This window comes from Dipodomys ordii, unplaced genomic scaffold (genome assembly GCF_000151885.1).
Source record: "Dipodomys ordii isolate 6190 unplaced genomic scaffold, Dord_2.0 Scaffold98, whole genome shotgun sequence".
NCBI classification, from domain to species: domain Eukaryota; kingdom Metazoa; phylum Chordata; class Mammalia; order Rodentia; family Heteromyidae; genus Dipodomys; species Dipodomys ordii.
This window is the reverse complement of record NW_012267314.1, coordinates 1,937,266-1,955,919: the sequence shown is the minus strand read 5'-3', so window position 1 is coordinate 1,955,919 and position 18,654 is coordinate 1,937,266. Positions and strand designations below refer to the sequence as shown.

Here is an 18,654-nt window from a genome sequence, read left to right as displayed (position 1 = left end):
CCCCCCCCAAAAAAAAATAGAGATGAAGTTGGCACAGTGTCCTGAAAGAGATGGACAACCAAGCCCCCAGTCCATAGCTGGACTGCACTTGGCGGGGTAGGGCTGCCAGGCGTGAGCAGCGGGGCTGGTGGCTTTATATTAGGAACGAAGCCAGTAAAGTGATCAAACTGTCCTGTGCAGAATCTCCCAGATCTTCACGTTGTAGAAAACTGAGATGGAATGCTCACCTGTTTATCTTCCAAGTTAGTCCCCTGGCTGAATGCCGTGCGAATGTGCGCTCAACTCCGGACCCTGACTTGGCTTTTCTCTGGCTGATTTACAAGGGCGCAGCTTCTCTCACTGAGGAGCTGGATGGAGCCTGTGGCTGGGGCTTCTGTTTCTGTCGCTGATGGGAACACTGGGTGCTGTTCTTTCTCCCCTCGATGCCAAATGGCTTTCTGAATGTGCGCCACGTAATTGTCTTTCTCATTTGAAAGCACTGATGATCTTCCAATGTCATTAAGAAAGCTGATTTTCGTTGTTGTTGTCAAATAAAAACAGCAGCAAGTCTGTAGTACCGAAGTTTCGGTGTGCAGAGTGTTAGTATCGTGTCATGCTCAAAGCGTGGGTCTCTGAGGTTGGACTTCACATCCAGCGTCTGCCACCCAAAGGCTTTGAGTCTTCAGGAAGTTCCTCAGTGGCTAGATTTCAGCCTAGCCTCCTCGGAGGGGTGCTTGAGGACACCATGAGACAGCGCCGGTCAGATTCTAGCACTGCACTGCCCGGTGCTGAGTACACATGAGTATGCTTTTATTTAGCCATTTGTTTTGAGGGATTCCGTGTGCTGTAGACTTAACCACCATTTAAGTAAAGCTTTGTGAGCTCCCTTGCCCTCCCTTCTCCCAGGACCCTGCTCACAGCAGCTCTGGCAATCCAGCCTAGTCAGCCGGCCGGCCCTGCCTTGAGGGAAGATCAGAGGAGGAGCGCCACTGTGATGTGTGTTCACAGTGAGCACTGTTGGCCCGCCTGGAAACCTGTGGAACAGTCAGGAGAGAATGAATGACAGGGAAGGATGGGTATTGGACCTTGTGTAGTAAAAGAAAAGAACCCAGGGATAGGTGTGGTGGCTGATGTCTTTAATACCAACTTCTGGGGAGGCAGAGATTTGGAAGATCATAATCTGAGGCCACACGAGGCAAAAAATTAGCAAGACCCCCACCTCAACAAACACTAGATGTGGTGGTATGCCTCTGTAGTCTCAGCTGGAAGACCATAGGTAGAAGCATTCTGGTCCAGGCCAGCCCAGAGTAAAAAGGCAAGGCCCTAGCTGAAGAACCAACTTGAAGCAAAAAGAAGGGCTAGAGACAGTCAGGCCTTGCGTAGCAAGAGCAAGGCCTTGAGTTCAATACTCAGTACATCCAGATAAAAAAATGAAGAAAAGAGATAAAGGCGTTGGTTCTTACTTTGGAAGATGAAATATAGCATGGCAAGTTGCAAGTTTTCCCAAACCATCACTGCGAGCTTCACTTCCCCAGTCTGGAAGCACTCTGCCCGCCTTAGGCCTGTAGACACAATGGTTTACAGCTAACTTGTGCATGTGTGCATTTTTGGGGGGGGGTCCGATCATGGGCCTGAACTCTGGGCCTGGGTGCTGTCCCTCAGCTCTTCCGCTCAAGGCTAGCGCTCTACCACTTGAGCCACAGCGCCACTTCCGGCTTTTTTTTCTGCTTATGTGGTGCTGAGGAATTGAATCCAGGGCCTCATGCATGCAAGGCAAGTGCTCTACCACTGAGCCACCTTCCCAGCCCTGCGTGTGTGCATTGTATATACTCCTGCCTGGCTCAAGTGGTAGAGTGTTAGCCTTGAGCAAAAGAAGCTCAGGGACAGTGCCCAGGCCCTGAGTTCAAGCCCCAATACTGGCCAAAAAAAAGAATCTCATGGACTTTCTTGTCCAAGATGGCTTCAAACCATAATCCTCAGATTCAATCTCCTGAGTAGGCTTACAGGCATGGGCCACGGGCACCCAGCTTTCCAGATTCACATTTAGGAAGTCCTTGAACTATTCCAGGTTGCTATGGTAGAAATTCTTGCACGCTGCTTACAAGACTCTCTGCCCTTGAACACTGACTACACAAAGCTCGTCTGCTGCCAGCCAGCCGGGCTGCATTCACATCGGGTGGGGGGAGGAATCTGATGGGACGTTCACTGGGACTTCTCTTCTTGCCCTCCCTCCCGTCTTTGCAAAACAGGTAGTAAGGCAGCCTGTGTGCGGGAGACACTCTCATGTAGTTCAATCCTAAAGGCCTGGGCCAGAGCCAGAGTTTGATCTTTCCAGTCTCCCCCAACTCCCTTAAGAAGCCCCAAATCTGGTAGAGAAGAAAGCTGCTTTCCACCGGAAACTACTGAAAATCAACACCGCACAGCCCTGCCTCACCCCAGCAAAACCAGTGTGCAAATGAAAACATCATTAGCACAGATTTTCCGATTTTGTACATTGCAATTTGGCATTATTATTTGATGTTCATCATCAGTTTGGTCTTAGGTTTTGTTAACTTACGTTAATTTATTTGTTCACCCAAGTAGCCAAGGAGCTGTTGGGTGCCAGAGAAATTCAACAACCAGACAGGAAGAGCTGATTCCCACCCTCCCCCTCACCCCAGGTCCAGGAGGCAAAGTGGGGCCACCATGGTCTACAGCAGCGGGGTGCCCACAGGGATCCTCTGGAAGGATCCCTCATCCGGAAGGTTGAGCTCAGAAAATTCCAAGACTATAGAGTTGAAGCCTTATGGAAAGATGGCTGTGAAAGGCAGAAGGCAAGCCAAGAAACGGGAACTGTCTGGGCGGGTGGAGATCTCTGCCGTTTCTGTAGGCAAAAGACAAAGGAAAACTCCGTTAGAAGGGGGAATGAAATGAATGTAACATGGTAGTTGTTTAAATGTTTTAATAACTTTCTCCATCAGGTTGGAGAAAATTAAAGGCACATCACCTATTAAAGATTGCAAGTTGGAGCTGGGAAGGTGGCTCAGTGGTAGTGTGCTTGTCTTGCATGCATGAGGCCCTGGGTTCGATTCCTCAGCACCACATACACAGAAAAAGCCGGAAGTGGTGTTGTGGGCTCAAGTAGTAAACCGCTAGCCTTGAGCTGAAGAGCTGAGGGACAGCACCCATACCCAAGTTCGGGCCCCATGAACGACCAAAAAAAGAAAAGGAGAAAAAAAAAAGATTGCAAGTTATGCTTTTCTAGAATGTCAAAGGAAACATTTTCAAGACTTACTGATAGTAGCCATCTATGAAAGGTTTATAATATAAAAGGCAAAAAAAAATCATGTTGGTACTTCACATAACTGAATCCCAGACAATGCTGGCTCTCCTTCTAAAAATCTTGAAAGAAACGTTTCTGGAACGTTAATTGGAAGACAGCTTGCTATCACCAACTTGTTAGTGCGCAGTAGAAATTCAAAACCGCTAACAGATGTACTGGACAGACTTGTTTGAACATGGACTTGTTTCAGCCAGCTGCCAAACCAGTGAACTCTGTAACTTCTTAAAATATGAAATGTACATAGAAATCTACATAACTGTTCAGCTGACAGCACGCCTCTTTGTACTATATGCCATAAACATCTGATCTCCAAGAGACTTGTGTAGGCTAGAACGTAACTGGCAAAATTGACGCTGTTATTCATCCTAAAACAATGTGGATAAAATTCAGTGTTTGAAAAGTAGAGTACGGGGGTTTGAACTCAGGGCCTCACACTTGCTCGGCTTGAGCTGTGCCTCCACACCTTGAGTTCTACTTATCCTAAGTCTATAACCATGGATGGAACCCTTAGCAAGCCTAAGAATTTTCCATGCTCTTTTACGACTAAGTTTCTAGTGTGTGCGTATGACATTTACATAAAACACATCATCAGTATGTTATTAGCATATACTTAGGGAAAGGTCCCCAGGTATTGTCACTAATGAGGTGATAAATGTACTGAAGCACGTGGGCCCAGTGCCCGGGCCCATGGTCCTATGCCCGTACACATTAATCATAATTGCTCCCAGAAGGTGCTAAACAGGGTGAGTGGGAAATAGTGTTTTGTTGGCTCCCATCCGGGACACGTTGGTTAAGCAAGTCCACGTCCCTTTGGGGTTTGTTCAAAATGGGATCCCAGCAGGGAGTGGTTTGCATCGATCTGTGGACCTGGGGCATGGTGGGGTGAGGAGCGTGTCCATGCGGGCCTGTGCCCCTCCCCGCCCACCTCGCCAACGCCCTCTTAAAAAATGAGCAGAATCATCCTCTCCTGGCTTTATTTCTTCGTTGTTTGCACTAGTTCTTTTATTATGCTTAATGAAAAGCCATGGTATGTCTCTGGTACCTATAATAGATTTCTGATAACAAGATTCCAAAATGGACTATTCCAGGAAAATAAAAAGATGGAAGGAAGGAAGGAAGAAAGTCTCTCCTGTTTTTATAATAAGATTCCAATAATGAAGCATTTCAACTTTCCAAACCATCTCTGTAATTAAAAAGTAATAATAAAACCAAAACTTTTGGTGAAGATGAGGCCTTACTATTGCACTGTATAGGTAAAATTTGGTCTTGACCTACACATCTCCTGTTTGTTATTACAGTTCTATTTTTGAAATCATACACATAATGCATAGTACAGAAAATGGCATAGGCTAGTGTAACTATGGACAGCATAAAACCAATTACAATTCTAAATCTGGACCTATCTTATTCCTAAAAATATAAAAGAAGAATTAATAAGCCCTGTGCATAGGAAACTGCTTGAAAGTGTAGCAGACTGTCAGGCCCCAGAAGAGCAAGTGGATCTCAGGAGTGTTCATGACACCTACAGGTGGCAGCAGGAAGGTGGAGGAGCGAAACAAAATGGTAGATGAGTTCTGCATCTGAGTCTGTGGAGCTCCACTGCTCAGGTATGGAGAAGACGCTGTGTAATAGTGGCCCACGGGGATGAGGGTGAGGCCTAAAAGCAGGGGACAGTCCAGCATGGCCGTGGGAGAAGCAGGCAGGGAGGAGGGCCGTCAGCACAAACATATGGCTCTGGCTGGGCTGTGGCGGCTCGCGCTTAGCTCTTTAGGAGGCTGAGATCTGAGGACCTGCGTGTGAAGCCATCCCAGCAAAAAATTCTGTGAGCCCCTTAACTCCATTTAACAGGCAAAATTCTGGAAATGGAGGTGCAGCACAAAGGGAGGTGTGCTAGCTAAGGGAAAGCTAAGCAGAGTGCCAGGCCCTGAGTTCAAGCCCCCTACACACACCATGAAAACGGTTCAAGCTGAGATGCATGACATTATTCTGTCCATACACATTCCAGATGGTTTCGTCAGGGTCCCAAGTCCATACACTGAGACAGAGACAGATTTTGAATGCATCTGATATAGAATGGTGCCTGGGGACGGTGTTTTTGAGTGGGGTTTGGCATGCCTGCCCTGGAGGCCATGTGGGTAGAATGAGGCCAGTCTTAAGATCTGTGCAGTGTGACGGAGGGAGCAGTCTGACCCTCCCTATCAGAGAGGGCACAGGGGTCTGGCTCCTCGCTACTGTTGCCATGGGAAAGGGAATTGTGGTCCTAGGGGAGACGTCCTTCTGCCAGACAAAAACCTGGGCACATCGATCTTTGGGAAGGCTAACGACAGCCCTGGGATCCCGGTGGGTGCCAGCTGATGGGGATGAGCCCCTTTGGACCCGAGATTATGTGGCTCTGATTCTATCTTTTGTCCTTTCATGTTCGGTGGACCGCTGAGTCTTCACGTGGAGTCTCAGAACGGTTGCTGTAGAAGCTGTGTTGTTTGAGATTGTCGCCAAATGGAGAGGTTTGGCTCACCTTGTGTGAGAAAAGGCATCGATTTCAGTCTGGCTCGTTTTGTGAGACTCATTATCTTCCTTTGTGGAGGGACGGGGAGGGAGCCCTCATTTACACATCTCTACTCCCACAGCCGGACTGCAAGAAGCGCTGGTGTGGCTTAGATTGAGCTGGGGTATGAACACATGACAATTTCTTCTCTTTTCCTTTTTCAGATGGGTTGGTTGGTAAGGATAGACGTTTTGTTCTGTTTTTAAATTTCCAAGTGGTCATTTGTCATAAATAGAAAGCCCCAGAGGGCTGTCATTCACCGAGCTGATGGCTGGTGGCAAGGGCTGGTTGTGCTCCGTGGTACCACCTCCATGACTAGGAGCAGATGTCATCCTGGTCCTTCTGAACAGGGGATTCCAGAGCCCTGGGAACATTGTTTCCACTCGTACCAGGGCAGGGGCAACACTTGGGCTGGTGCCGGGCAGGTGTGGGCTGCCCAATGTGAGCACCTTCTTTCTGCACCCTTGATGGGTTATTGGGAGGGAAGAAGGGCCTTCCTAACATAGCTTGTGAGCTATGTTAGCTGTTGGCTTTCTAAAACCACACTGTGGAGCTTTCTGTCCATTTCTTTCTATTGACCCATCCATCTTTCCACCCATCCATACATCCATCCACCCACCCATTTAAACATCCATCCACCCATCTATCCATCCATCCATCCAACCATCCATAAGACTTAGTATCCCATCTAAACAAGGCCCCCAGTCCCTCTTGGGCCTCTCCCCACCCTGCTTCCTTTCCTTTTCTCTTCTTCCCTCTCTCCTGGTCCTTGTGGAAGCAGCTAACTGAGGACAGACAGTGTTTATTCACCTGTCTCCAGTTCTAGAACAGCCCAAGGCTCACAGCAACTGTCATAGAAAACTTGTAAAGGCCACAGTTCTCCAGTCAGGGGTCAGGAAGGACAGGTGAGCATCCTGCAGTAAGTGTTCAGTTCTGCAGGATTCTGGGCAGACTGCAGGGGATCAGTCCACATTAAACTTCAGGTAACACATAATTTTAGTGTAAGTCTATCCCATGAAATATTTACGATATATGTGTACATATGATTGGGGCTGGAATGTGGCTTAGTGGTAGAGTGCTTGCCTAGCATACATGAAGCCCTGGGTTCAATTCCTCAGTACCACATACACAGAAAATGGTACTGTGGCTCAAGTGGTAGAGTGCTAGCCTTGAGCAAAAAGAAGCTCAGAGACAGTGCCCAGGCCCTGAGTTCAAGCCCCAGATTGCCTCCTCACCCAAAAAAAAAATAATGATGTCTTTTGTATTCCTGTTTGCTACTTTTGGTAATCTCCCCTGACACATGGTGATTGGCCTTACCTTAGGAATTTTAGTGTTCTCTCTGTTTGCCTAGCCCCTGGTATACAGTACCAGTGGTGAGAACATAGCACATGGTATACAGTACCTGTGGTGAGAACATAGCACATGGTATACAGTACCAGTGGTGAGAACGTAGCACATGGTATACAGTACCAGTGGTGAGAACGTAGTACCTGGTATACAGTACCTGTGGTGAGAACGTAGCACATGGTATACAGTACCTGTGGTGAGAACATAGCACATGGTATACAGTACCAGTGGTGAGAACGTAGTACCTGGTATACAGTACCAGTGGTGAGAACGTAGCACATGGTATACAGTGGTGAGAACATAGTACCTGGTATACAGTACCAGTGGTGAGAACATAGCACATGGTATACAGTACCAGTGGTGAGAACGTAGTACCTGGTATACAGTACCAGTGGTGAGAACGTAGCACATGGTATACAGTACCAGTGGTGAGAACATAGTACCTGGTATACAGTACCAGTGGTGAGAACATAGCACATGGTATATAGTACCAGTGGTGAGAACGTAGTACCTGGTATACAGTACCAGTGGTGAGAACGTAGCACGTGGTATACAGTACCAGTGGTGAGAACGTAGCACATGGTATATAGTACCAATGGTGAGAACAAATCTCCATTCAGAGCCTTTCTTAGGAGTCCAGGGTGTTATAGCAACCTTAGCTCCCCTGCTTCTCCACTGAGGAGACCGTCGGATGCAAGTGAGAATACCCCTGGACCCTTCCTCACCTTGTCTCTAAAACCAAGCATAGGGAGATTCGAGCTTTATTATTGTGGATGAACTTAGCAAATGACTCTGGGCCCTCTCCGCTGAACGATGTATTGTCACATGAAAATAGCAACTTTGGAGTTCAAAATGGGTGGTGCAGAATTTCATCCTAGACATTAAGGATTGTGAGTTTTACTTTACTCTTCAGAAGAGCATTCTATCCTTCACTATTGCCTAAAGTCTTCTGAAAAAGGTACCAGGCATCTGGACAGGCCAGATGGAATGCAGTGCTACATATGAGGGACCTGTGAAGTGTATTCTAGAAGGTTCCATGTTACACCACCTCCTGAGCATTCTGTGTACATCCTCTCAAGAGATGTGATTTTTGTAAGCTGGGGGTGGGGGGTGGGGAATACCTTGGATCTCAAGAGGACCTTAGTGAGGAGAGATTGGCTCAAGACTGCCTGGCTTCTAAGAAACCAACCAAATGTGACAAGAAGCTGTGTTTCTCAAGTCCAAATGAACTCCACAGATGGGGCCATTTCAGTAGTTGTGGGAATGACGTTTTTCAATGTACCAGCAGCCATATAAGCAAGCAGGAACATACATACCTTTTCATGGCAATATTCATTACTGAGTTTATGAAAATTGCCTATGCTGTTTAAGCAATCTAGAGATATTAGACACCTCAGACAAACCAAAAATAAGTAACTATATCACCGAGATGATTTCTAAATTATTACTTTAAAATTTTAAGGATTTGATATACTTTTTAAAAAAATGTTAACCTAACTGGGCGCCGGTGCCTCACGCTTGTAATCCTAGCTACTCAGGAGGCTGAGATCTGAGGATCATAGTTCAAAGTCAGCCTGGGCAGGAAAGTCCGTGAGACTCTTATCTCCACTTAATCACTGGAAAACCAGAAGCAGCTCTCTGGCTCAAGTGATAAAGCTCTCTCATTGAGCTGAAAAGCTCAGGACCAGCACCCAGACCCAGAGTTCAAGCCCCACAACTGACAAAAAAAAAAAAGGTAACATATTACCAGAACTACATGATAGCTGGAGTTTCAGTTCTCTTTCTTGAGTAGGAAATAAATGAACAGGATGTGCAATCTTGAAGAGCTTTTGACTTTAATTGACAAAAGGTTCCCTGAGTTACAAGAAGAGAGATCAGCCTAGGAAACCTGGGATTTCTGACGAAGAGTCCCAGGATAGGATGTCTTTGTGATCATGCCAAGCTCGAGCTAATTCTTTGTGAGTGCTGAGAACTATTTTAGTTGTTATGCTTCAGCTGGTAGTTCTTAGAATCAAGTAAGTTGTATGTATTATTAGATCGGAGCTTTCAACCTATTTCAGAGAAGGATGTGGGGGGTCGGGGGGGCAGGGTCCTGTGCATCTCAGCTTTTACCTGAGCTACTCTGAATTCATGAGCTCTGGATGAGGCCCAGGTGAATGCTGCGAAGAAAGAAGTTTTCTTATCCCCTATCCTGACCAAGACCTCTAAAGAACACAGTTATGGAAAGCCACCCATTTGTAAAATCACGTCCTGTTCTGTTCTGTTGTGCTTTTGGATCTGCCTGGGACAAATGTTCCTGAGACTGTGTTGTGTTTGGGCAAAAAGAAGATCTATTTATTACTGGTTTGTTCATTTGGATCATATTTGGTGTTCTCCATGAGAACTCCAAAATTAAACAGGACACTGCCTTCCGGATAACTTAAAACTTATTGAGAAAAAAGAACCCCTTTGCACAGTGCTCTTGGTCACACCGAGTGTGCCCCTTGCTGGAAACAGAGCCCCAGTTTCTGTCCTGATTAATCTGTGTGCACCATGCGATCAGGGGAAATGAAAACTCTCCAGTCTGGGGTGGAAGCGTTTTCTAGTCGGCCACTCCAGACACGTGATAAGTAAGTCCGGTCCCTGGGTCCCGCAGCAGTTCTGCGGCTCGCTGTCCCCCCGGCCATTGGTATCACTCGCTCCTGTCTCAGTCCAGTGGCCTGTCCCTTGGCCTGTATTTTCTGGCATCCAGGAGAAGTGGCTTGACATTTCTGGACTAAGATATGTCCATTCTCTGCCACTTACTCAGTTTGCACATTAGTTTCAACCATTAGAAAAGAAAAATACAAATAGCATCTGCTCCAGCAGGCCGCCACACCACCACTTTTCCAGTTCAGCCATGACACCAGCTGAGGACACGAGACTAGTTTGCTTTCCTCAAACTGAATACGTGAAAATTGACAATAAATTCATGTGGATGATTGTTCTCTTCCAAAAGGTTCCTTTGCTCCACAAAAGGACTGACAATAGGATTTCTTTAAACACAGACTCTTTGCAGTCCATCAATGACAAGATTTCAAGCCAAGCACCAGTGGACTTCTAGCTACTCAGGCCACTGAGATCTAAAGATCATGGTTTTAAGCCAGCCTGGGCCGGTTGTGCAGAGCCTCACGCTTGGTCCTCGAGACCCAGTTCAGTGCTTCCCTGCCCCTCCTGTGTCCCCAGAGCTGCCTTAGACACGGCTGGCAGAAAGAGGAGAGGTCCCCCCCTTTCAGGGTAGACGGTTCTCATACAGCCTCTCTCCCCTAGCCTTCAATCAGCCTCAGCAGCGAGTATGAATCTCCATCTCACACTTGAGAAGACTTAGCGGCTAAGAGCTTGCCTAATGCACCTCTGCTAAAGAAAAGCAGACTGGTGGTCCAGGGTGACTGGGGATGGCAGAGTGCATTTGTTCACTCATTTACCTACCTCCTCTTGGCCAAGCTAGCTGCACAAACCATCCAAGGCCAGAGTCCTGCCCCAGGAGACCCCGTGCCTTTCTCCCATCCACTCACAGTACTCCAGCAGCTATGGAGACAGCATGACAGGAGGCTCTAGAAGTCTGTTAATGGTCGGATCATTCACCTAGCAAATGATTGCCTTTGTGTTATTCTAATTATTTTTATACTTGATACTTGGAAACACATGACTTCATGTTGTTCTCATCTAATGGATGTGATTCCTCACATTGGAAGGAGGTAAAACATTGAGCAAATTGTGTTAGCACACTCCTGCGCACACACTGCTATTCCCAGTGCTGTGCCAACCATCCTGCATCCATATGGGCTGACCAAACCCATCAGCTGGCCAAGGCAGATTGGGGACTGGCATCTGTGTGGAATTCTGGCACTCTCCTTCCCAACATGGCTAGCCAGGCTGGTGAGCCTCAGGTCTGAATGTCTTTTGGAAAGAAGCGTGTCCATCACAAGTGCCTTTGGTACCACTGTGTCATCTCCCTGGATATTAGTGCAGTTTCATCCGTGCTGATGCAAATCAGCCTCTGGTTAGTCTTCTTCCCGTGTGCCTTGGCCTCCTATCGAGGACAGAAGGGCAGGACATTGATTTCCAGGCTGTAATTTGCTGGTCACTGGCAGCCATAATAAGAGATATACTGGGCTTGGGGAGGGAAGTTGCGAAAGGGGTCGGAGCTCTCTCTGTACTCTACCTCCGCCATCTTGTTCTCCCTAACTTCTCTCTCTCAGCTGTCATTTAGAACTGGCTATCAGGCTGTGTGTAGCCTAAAGCCTGGTGGTTTTGGTGCCCTCTGTGTTTTATCAGCTACAGAAAGATCAAATCAGAATTGCTCCAGTCTTTCAATTACTGAGGCTTAGTGATTTGTTATTACTGAGAACTGACAATTTTCAAATATTTAACCAGTTCTGGATTGTATGCAGCGGTGAAAAAATCATATGACATTTTCCATTCCCTGTCAGTTAATGAGAAGGTATATTTATCAGGTATAGGGAAAGAGTTTAACATCTGTCTTATGGTCAGTGTTCTCATGCTTTAATTTCATTGCTGATTACTAGATGTGACACAGTTACCTAAACTAATCTAACTCGTTGACTTATCTAATTAAGCAGTATGCTGTTACAGAATGTTGCTGCATTGTCTTTCTTGCTAATGTAATTTTCAGTTTATTATAGTTTCAGAAATTTAGCAGGTGCTGGGTCATAGCTTAATGGTAGAGTACTTGCCTAGCATGTTCAAGGCCCTGGGTTCAATCACAGCACTGAAAAAGAAACAGACAAGGAGAGGAAATAGGAAGGGAGGGAGGGAGGGAGGGAAGGAAAGAAGGAAGGGAAAGGAAAGAAGGAAAGAAGGAAGATATTTTAGGCCTTAAGATAGGAAAACATGTGAAAATACAATTACTTTTTCAGAATTTCTACCCGAACAGAGATAGCTTATTCACACTATCCCATTAGATTTTATGTGTGTGACTTCTGAAGCTACTAGATCTTTAGAAATTTTCCTGCAAGTTGAGCTGGTTCTTAAAGCAGAGCTAGATCCTTTAACACCCAAGTATAGGTTATTAAGCCCACCCATGGCCACAGACCCGTGTGGTTGTACCTGCTTGGGCTCTCTGAGGAGCCAGTTAAATATTAGCTTTGTATTACCTTTGTAGACATCCATGGTCGAACCCTTTGAAGTCTGTATGTGAGGGAACCTGCCTTGGTTATGGTACAGACACGGCTGGAGCTTGGGTCTGCTCACTTCCTGGACAGGCTCTCCTGACCCAGGCCAGCACTGGGGGAGAAATGGAACACTGTACAGGCCTGATAGGTCTTCCTGACAAACCAGAAGACACAGAAATTCACACGGATGTATATACTGTTATTTGCTACCATCTCTTCTTTATGAATTACCTAGAGGGGAAAAAAAAAAAAAACTAGGAAAAGTTATTCCTTTGACCAGTGATGACCCGTTATTGTTCCTTTTGTCAACAGGCAAGATGATGAAGTCCTGGCAGCTTCCTGTGTCCCAGGCCTTGTAGAAATAAATGAGACAGCAGTGCTTCAGAGTTCTAATGTGCAGCCCATCGGATCTTGGTTCAGGAAGCGTTAAGAGGAAGGCGCCGCTGGCTGTTGCGAAGGCTCTGTGCTGGCAGGTGTTGCTTCTGATCGAAGTCAGAGGTTGCAGGCATGCGTTGCATTCTCTCCCTGTATTACCTGTGGGAGCAGGTTTAATTTTATAAATTTTAAACACGAACTCTATGAGTTTCTAGTTCATAATTGTTCTTTTTGAGGATCCTCTCAGACAAACAGTATCGCATCTGTAAGAGTGACACACTCCTACAGGCCAAAGTTGGGTGGGGGAAAAAAAAATCAGTGCCAACCGACTCTACCTGTAGCTGTATCCAGTAGCAGTGAAGGAAGGATGGAGGCCACGGAGACCCTTCTTGAAAAGTCGCCTGGCCTTGGAATTACCAGCACGGGGTGCAGCCAAAGTGTTAGTACACTAAGGCTTTGCTCTTTTTCTTTTTCTTTTCTGTTCCAGTACTGGGGCTTGAACTCAGGGCCTGAGCACCACTGTTCCTTAGCTTTTTGCTCAAGGATGATGCTCTACCACTTGAGCCACAGTTCCACTACCAGCTTTTTTGCTGGTTAATTGGAGATAAGAGTCTTACAGACTTTTTCTACCTGGGCTGGCTTCAAACTGAAATCCTCAGCTCTCAGCTTCCTGAGTAGCTACGATTACAGTGTGTGAGCCACCCGCGCCCAGTTGCAGGATACCTTCTTGACACAATAGGCAAACACAGTATAGTTCCTGACCCATGGCTTTAGTCCATGATAGCCAGTTATCTCCTTAAGCATTGAGGGTTTTAAGCTTTCATTTAAAAAAAATATTTTTTTGTTTTTGTTTTTGATTTTGTTTTTAATGAAGCTTTGGAAAAAAAAACAAACCCAGGGTCAATACAGTCCTCTGAGTATTTCTCTCCAGCCTTCCTGCGCCGTTTTCGCAAATAGCAGGGCGTAGGCAGGAGCCTTGTGTGGGAGTCAGGGGTGCGATGCGCGGGAGCACTGCGATAGGATCGTGACATACTTTATAAGTACATTTCTTATTTGCTTCTTATTTGGGCAAAGATGGTAAAGTTGGCTGCGAGGCTCCAAGCCAGGAATGATCTGTTGGGAATCACCAGCGTTGGCAGTTCCTGTGGGGGGCGCTCCGGCCGGAGAGATGCGAACACTCTCATTGTCGCACCCCTCACCACCAAGACAGTATTTTTGAATCACCCTTTTCTGTTTGTTTTTGGCTCTGTCAAAAATTAAACTGCTTGGAATGCTGTAGTCTGTGGTCTCTTGAAGTTTAATCAATGAGAACCTAGCACCTGCCCAGAATGCTGTCACTTAGGATATTCATAATAAAAACGGAAACTCCTTTTGGCTGTTAGTCATTTATTTGCTTTCTAGCTTAGTACATCTTCCCTGACTCAGCCTCACAGCTGCGAGTCTGTGTTTCCACTTGTCCAGACAGAGACACACCATAGGTCGAGCCCCTCACTGCCACGTTCTTTGACTCACCTGTGGTTCCAAATTCAAACTGCCACCCTTTCTGCTTGTTTCTTCCAAAGGCCAAGAGAGCCTTGAATGCTGTTGTCTCTGGGAAGATTTATTCTGCAGCATGGCTGAAACATAACTCTTAAGGATTATACACAAGCCTCCTTGAGTAGTTTCTACTTATATTTCCTCTTGAATCAACTATCATATAATATAAATATATTCGGTTGTATTACATTTTCTGATGATAAATAAGTAGCATACTAAAGAAAGCTATGGGTGGTCAACTGGGCACTGTAGGTCTTCCAATAGCATTTTTGTTTGGCCTGCCTGCCTGCCTGCCTGCCTGCCTGCCTGCCTGCCTTCCTTCCTTCCTTCCTTCCTTCCTTCCTTCCTTCCTTCCTGCCTGCCTGCCTGCCTGCCTGCCTTCCTTCCTTCCTTTCCTCTCTTCCTCCCTCCCTCCCTCCCTCCCTCCCTTCCTTCCTTTCCTTCTTTCTTTCCTTCCCTCTCTCCTCCCCTCCCCTCCTCTCTTTTTCTCCCCCCCCTTCCTTATTGTACCAGGAATGGGGATTGAATTCAGGAACCTGTGCTTTCCCTTAGCTTCTTCTTTAAAAGACTGATTTTCCTCACAGACTTTTCTGCAAAGGCTGGCTTTGAACAGTGATCCTCAGATCTCAGCCTCCTGAGTAGCTAAGATTATAGGCATGAGCTATTAAAGACTGACTTATTTGACTCTCCAGGTGATGGTGTGGTGTTTTATATACTCCATCATCTGTAATAAGAAAGAAAACAACCTCAGATAAACCCAAGCACAGCAGCATTCTGCAAAAAACTGAGACCTTGTTTGGCGCTTTTACCAAATTTGCTCAGACTGTAAAGCTCTTTCTTTCTCTTTTGTGTCTAAACCTGCAATTAGTAAGTATACCACACACCTAGCTCCTACCTCCTAGCCCCCAGCTGCTCCCCACCAGAAACAAAGGAGGTGGCGAGGAGCATGGTTTGGGGATTAGCCTAGACATTGTAGAGTATATATGAGCAAATGATTTGGAAACTTATTTATTTAGACAGAGGGCCGTGTCTGTGTTGACCAGGCTAGACTTAAATCCCTGGGCTCAAGCAGGACTCCTGCCTTGACCTCTCAAGTAGCTGGGAAAACAGATGGGTGTCAGTCTGCCCAGCTTTGCAATAAACAAGTGGTTGATAGGTAGGTAAATAACAGATAGATGACAGGTGGCTAGATATATAGGTAGAAGGCAGATACAAAGATGGGTGGATAGGTGGATGTCGATGGACAGATACAGAGTTAGATACGGGAGTCCTCCGGGGATGGGGTGGAGGAGAGAGCAGAATCGCAAAGGTTTTGCACATCAGGCCACTGCTTCAGATCCCGGCGCGTGCGCACCCAGCGCTCTGCCAGAACTGCTGTTCTAATCGTTGGGGCCCTGGGCCTGGGCCCATCCTTTCTTCATCACCCCAGGGCACCATCCTAGGGGCAGAGGTGGGGGCATTCGTGGTTAGGTGACTCCCCTCCACCCTCACATCCAGACCAACCCTGCACCCCTCCGGGCCTGCCTCTAGGCAAAGGCAAAGGCAGTCTTCAGAAGTCTCTATTCTTCTGGGACACCATTGTGATGAGCTGGCTTTTCAAACACTATTGGGTGACTGGGAGGCACCAAAGCTATTTGATAATCAAACAGTCCGGGGTGTTTGGGTCTGCAAGCCTGGCCTGCGGTGCTCTCTTGGTGAAGGGGATGGATGGTCTTAAGCAATTTCTTGGTGGTTGATCAATTCTTCCTCACCTGAAAGTACTTCTTCCCCCAAGGGATTGCACCTGGTAGCTCACTGTCACCTAAAAGTGATTTCTGCCTTCTGTGTGTTGAGAGCATAAGTGGCTTTAAAAAAAAAAAAGTGCTCAGGTTTGACGTTGCAGAAAGCATCTGCCTGCTCGTCGTGAGTGCCTTGTCCACGTCCACTGTTTCTGCATCTTTATTAAAACTGGGGACCTTGCCATGTCAGACCCACGCATTTCGAGAGCCGTCCGTTCTCTGCAGGACTGCAGGAAGGTGGCCGGGGTGGTTGAATCTGTCTCCCCATACTTGTTTTGTAGTTATGGCACCTTTAAGTAGATGTGAGAATGTTCTGTTGACTGCTCTTATTTCTTCTGAGGGACACATCTCTTTTAAAACATTAAAAAATATATTTGCAGGAAAAAAAAATCTACCCATGAACTGTGAGGAAATAAAGCCAATTTTTGTATATTCTTACATAATTGCAAAAATAAATTCCACTCCAATGAGACACAACAGATCAAATGCCTGTTATGATAGATAGTTTAGGGGAAAATGATCATCAACTGTTACAAAATAAGCAATTTATCACCTAAATTTTTATACACATTCAAACACTATCTTTGGAGATGTTTTCCAAAAAGACATCTGTCATAAAATGGACACAAAATTTAAAACCTAAAGAATCCATAGTCCTAATGATAAATGTGGCCCGCAGAGGCTGAGACCATCACATGCATCATTGTGGTAGAGCCCGAATTTGCCTCCTAATTTTTCCCAATTGATCACAGATGAAGAGAAGAATATTCCCGCCTAGATGGAATTTTCTATTCAGAAAGTTTTTTGAAAAGCATTGTGAGAGGGCTGGAATCATGGCCCAAGGCCATGCCAAGGCATGGGAGCCCACCTGCCTAGCAGGCTTGAGGTCCTGAGTTCAAATCATGGCACTGCTAAAAAGAGAGAGAGGGAGGGAAGGAAGGGAGGAGGTAAGGAAGGATGGGAGGAAGAAAAGGATTGGAGGGAGAGAGGGAAACGAAAATACAAGAGAAGAAGAAAAATATGGTGAAGACTGAGCCAAAACCTTCATGTAATGGACCCATCACAGAGTTGAATGGACATTTAGAAGTACTCCAAACACAACCCGAGTGAAAGGTAAAGCTGAGAGCCACAGCGTTACCCACAGTGGGCTCTAATTCTCTGCATTGTCCCATCCCTTATGAAGAGGAAAAGTGCGTAACTTTTGCCAGAACTGTCCATGTCATCAGGAGTTTCATTTACCTGTGTGAAGGTAAACGCACTCACACACACACACACACTTCAAGAGCCTGGAGGCATATATACTCATGGTGCCCAAAACCTTTGCTTCTTAAATCAGAAAGAAGTAAAGCTCCAAAAAGTGAGGCCTTGCTGGGGACTGCTAGAAAAGCTCCTTGCTGCTGACACCAGTTCCTACGCCTGGTTTTTTGAGCAGTGTCATGATTTTGTCTTCAGATTCCAAAATGCCTTAAGTCCTCCTACATGGAACTTAGTGCTTACTAAATATCCAGAACTGTCCTTGAGCTCAGAGACAAAACGAATTAAAACTGCCTGTGCACATCACCAAGATCTACAGTTGGCCAAAGGTCATGTGCACGGGTTGCATGTTAGTGGCAAGAGGCGTGTAAAGGAGACACAGAGCAGGCACAGATCAAATGGCTTGTGTTTCATTAGCTGCTCTTAACACTTTACCCTTCTGCTATTTCCTAGCCTATATCATTTATTGTAGTATTTGGACTTGAAAGCACTGGGACTTTGCTTACTTGTGAGCTATTTCTAGTCAAAGTATACTATTTCCTAGGACTTACTATCTGACTCCCGAGGCCTCACAACAAAGATCCCTATGGCAAGGTTCTGAGGATACACTCCCCAGCTGGACTTCCCCACGTTGCGGAGCCAAAATAGCACCCAGCGTCCCTGCAGCCGTCACTTACACTGTAGCCAGGAGAGACACGCTAACAACATCCATGGATGCTGCCATTGATTTCCATGGAAGAATAGGCAGGTCTCAGTGCCTAAAGAGATAAGGGGGAACACTCAGATGCTCTCAATGTCTTTACGACCTTTGGGAAACGATAAATATAAGGAGTGATTTTGGAACAGAATTTTGCTAGCATGTGTTACCTGTATGGAAAGGGTGTCATTGTGACATTTCTGTAGGTACATACAATACCCAGCCAAACTCCCAGCCAATCTCCATCACGCCTCATGCTTCTCCCTTTATTTTTTAATTTTTTTATTATTCTTTTACATTAAAAAAAATCTACCTCCTTCCTTCTTAAATCAGTTCCAATAGGTTTCCTTCTATGGTTCAGACATGCATATAATATACTACAAAACTTTCTACCATGAAACCACATAAATTCAGCTTCTTAAGAAATCTCTATCTAAATTAAAAAGAAGAATTTTTCTGTAAAAGAATTACATTTAATGAAACAAGGGTAGACAAGGATAGTAGGACAAACTAGATAGAAAGGGTTTGGGGGTTGTTTTATGTCTGTTTTGGTCAGTTGTGGGGCTTGAACTCAGGGCCTGGGCGATGTCCCTGAGCTTTTTAACTCAACGCTAATGCTCTACCACTTTGAGCCTGAGCCCTACTTCCAATTTTCTGGGCTAATTGGA

At 46.0% G+C, this 18,654-nt stretch overlaps 1 protein-coding gene across 4 annotated transcripts in view; it reads left to right on the top strand.

The window, feature by feature from the left end:
* The window catches only part of Scaf8 (SR-related CTD-associated factor 8), a 128,321-nt gene that overhangs the window by 73,748 nt on the left and 35,919 nt on the right, over nucleotides 1-18,654 (top strand). For 2 of the 4 annotated variants that reach the window (XR_001175475.1, XM_013026989.1), the window contains one exon: nucleotides 12,659-13,214. The exons of the other annotated variants lie outside the window; for them this stretch is intronic. The gene's annotated coding sequence lies outside the window, so the exon portion shown is untranslated. Of the gene's footprint in view, nucleotides 1-12,658; nucleotides 13,215-18,654 lie in introns of those variants that run through there. 4 annotated transcript variants of the gene reach the window in all.